General features: G+C 47.4%; 1 pseudogene; it reads left to right on the top strand.

The window, feature by feature from the left end:
- The first annotated feature begins 502 nt into the window (after positions 1-502).
- LOC114635480 lies at positions 503-1,089 on the top strand (annotated as a pseudogene).
- Positions 1,090-3,391: the final 2,302 nt, after the last annotated feature.

The following is a 3,391-nucleotide window of genomic DNA, read 5'->3' as shown; positions in this document are numbered from 1 at the left end:
TGTGCAGCTGCCAGCCTGTAAAGAAAGACTTTATATTTGGCTTTAAGGATGTCTGTGTCCTCTCTGATTGCAATATCTCAAAAACAACGACATTTAACAAGTACAGACTTAAGGAAAAGCAGTGAAACAGAAGACCAGGAGACTAAAAAATATCAAATTCACAGGGTCCTCACTGGCCAGGACAGATGGGGAGGACCCAGATCTAGTCACTAAAGATTCTGAGGGTCCCTGGTCCAGAATTCTACTTACATATTTCGTAAACAAACATTTTTATGTAAACAAACAGGCTAAGGTGCACTAAAGAAATACTAATGATGAAAGTAATACAGGCTTATGATTTCAAATTTCTAGAAGGTTTCAATGAATAATGAAGGATAAAGATAAAGAAACGTAAGATGTTCTGAGTTCGAGGCCAGCCTGGTCTACAGAGTGAGTTCCAGGACAGCCAGGGCTACACAGAGAAACCCTGTCTCGAAAAACCAAAAAAGGGCTGAGCAAGAGACGCCATCATGGGTGTTGACATTCTCCACAACAAGGACCGAAAGGTTCGGCTCAAGGAGCCCAAGAGCCAGGATATCTACTTGCGGCTGCTAGTCAAGCTGTACAGGTTTCTGGCCAGACGTACCAACTCCACCTTCAATCAGGTTGTGCTGAAGAGGTTATTTATGAGCCGCCCTAGCTGGCCACCTCTGTCCCTGTCCCAGATGATCTGAAAGATGAAGCTTCCTGGCCGGGAGAACAAGACCGTTGTGGTTGTGGGGACAGTCACAGATGACGTGCGGATTCTGGGAGTGCCCAAGCTGAAGGTGCGTGCACTGCGGGTGAGCAGCCGGGCCAAGGTTGCATCCTCAAGGATGGGGGTAAGATCCTCACCTTTGACCAGCTGGCTCTGGAGTCTCCCAAGGGCCGAGGGACTGTGCTCCTGTCTGGTCCTCGGAAGGGCCGAGAGGTGTACCGACATTTTGGCAAGGCCCCAGGAACCCCACACAGCCACACCAAACTCTATGTTCGGTCCAAGGGCCGGAAGTTCGAGCGTGTCAGGGGCCAAAGGGCCAGCCAAAGCTACAAAAACTCACCTTGGATCTTACTGTTAATAAAGTTTTGGATGTTGGAAAAAAAAGGAAGGAAGGAAGGAAGGAAGGAAGGAAGGAAGGAAGGAAAGGAAGGAAGGAAGAAAGGTAAGATGATGGTGTTAAGGTTTGCCACGATCTTCTCCTACCACATCCGTGCTTCTTAGAATGAAGTCAGATAGGATTAACAAAGACAGGATAATATTTACTATGAGATCGTTTTTCAGGGTCATTGTCTTAATCTGATCTGTGTTGCTGTAAGAAGATACAGGAGACTCGGTAATTTATAGAGAACAAAAGATTTGTGGTGGTGTGTGCCAATAATCCCACCCCGTTGGGAGAATAAAATCAGGAGAAAACTCAATCCTGGGAGTTCGAGAACAGCATGGGCCTGGCATAGTGGCACAGGCCTTTAATCCTGGTGCTTGGGAGGCAGAGGCAGAGGCAGGTGGATCACTGAGAGTTCTATATCTATAATAGTCCAGGACAGCCAGGGCTGTATAGAGAGACCCCTGTGTCAAAACAGCAAACAAAACAAAGAAACAAATAGCTTGGGTAACATAGCAAGAGCGCACCTCAAAACAAAACAAACACACAAACAAAACAAACAGGAAGGAAGGCAGAAAGAAAAGAATGAAGGAAAAAGAAGAGGAGCAGGAAGGATTCACAGGTTCAAAGCCAGCCTAGGCTATACAGACATTTATATCTTACAGTTATGGAGGCTGAGAGTCCAAGGCCAAAGGACCCATATCCGGTGTCTTAGTTAGGGCTTTACTGCTGTGAACAGACACCATGATCAAGGTAACTCTTACAAGGACATTTAATTGGGGCTGGCTTACAGGTTCAGAGGTTCAGTCCACTATCATCAAGGCAGGAGCATGGCGGCATCCAGGCAGGCATGGTGCAGGAGGTGCTGAGAGTTCTACATCTTCATCAGAAGGCTGCTAGCAGAATACTGACTTCCAGGCAGCTAGGATGAGGGTCTTAAAGTTCACACCCACAGTTGCACACCTCCTCCAACAAGGCCACATCTTCTAATAGTGCCGCTCTCTGGGTTAAGCATATACAAACCATCACATCCAGTGAGGACCATCTCATTTCCCTAGGTGTGAGTAACCTGATGGTGACGGCCCCATCTACTATGCCTCCTCCAGCCTTCTCCCACAGCCCCACGCCTGTAAAATATCCTCTTATTAAAAACAAGAAGATCTCATCAACAAACGCTCCAGATATTGAGAATTTTAGTTAAGGATGGTGGTGTGATGGTTTGCATATGTGTCACTGTGGGAGTGGGCTTAGAGACGCTCTTCCTAGCTGCCTGGAAGCCAGTACTCTGCTAGCAGCCTTCAGATGAAAATGTAGAACTCTCAGTTCCTCCGGCACCATGTCTGCCTAGATGCTGCCATGTTCCCACCTTGATGATAATGGACTGAACCTCTGAACCTGTAAGCCAGTCCCAATTAAATATAAGACTCCTTATAAGAGTTGCCTTGGTCATGGTGTCTGTTCGCAGCAATAAAACTTTAACTAAGACAACATTAAAATGTGATCTTTGCCCCGCTGCCTGGGCCGGTTGTGAACGTGGCGAACTGTTGAAATGTTCTCTTCAGGTGCAGAACAGTGGGTGGACACTCAGTGCTGTCCAGAGGAAGGAAGGCTCTATATTCCTTGGCTTCTCTTCAGTGGATGTGGCCAACCTTAGGAAATACAAGGAGGAAAATACTGTCTATACACACTTAGTTGGATTAGTAGGAGGAATGAGCAAAGATGTTGTTTCCTGAAGTTCTGTTCAGCAACGTATCCTGGATTCAGGCTCTGGGGTTGTCATGGGCTAGTAGTGTTACAGCCAACAGCTGACTTCAAGGCTAATGCATCTGTTTGTCCCTGGCACAGGACAAGGGATCTCGGGTCAGCCAGTTCCTAAGTTCTAAGTCAGCCAGTTCCTGTTGTTCTGCTGCCTGTCTGGGATCCTACCAGTAGAAAGCGGGGAGAGGAAAGGGGTGGCCATGGTGGTTCACACCTGTATTTAGCATTCAAGAGGCTGAGGCAGGGGGTTGGATGTCAGCCTGGGCTGCACAGATGTTATTTCTTACAGTTCTTAGGGCTGAGAAGTCCAAGCTCCAGGTCATTGACTTCAGTGGCCAATGGACTTAAAACGAAGGTTGCCCTGACCCAGTGTTCCCCAACATTAAAAACATGTTCACACTGAGAGGAAACAGGACCTGAGGTAGCTGGTGTTCATTGCCAACACCTTTGAGATTGCCGTGTAGACAGAACATTACACTGGGGATGCTGAGCACCTAGGAGCCCCTCCCAGACAC

Source organism: Grammomys surdaster, unplaced genomic scaffold (assembly GCF_004785775.1).
Source record: "Grammomys surdaster isolate TR1022 unplaced genomic scaffold, NIH_TR_1.0 108188, whole genome shotgun sequence".
NCBI classification, from domain to species: domain Eukaryota; kingdom Metazoa; phylum Chordata; class Mammalia; order Rodentia; family Muridae; genus Grammomys; species Grammomys surdaster.
The sequence above is the reverse complement of the archived record's forward strand: the minus strand, read 5'-3'. Positions and strand labels throughout refer to the sequence as shown.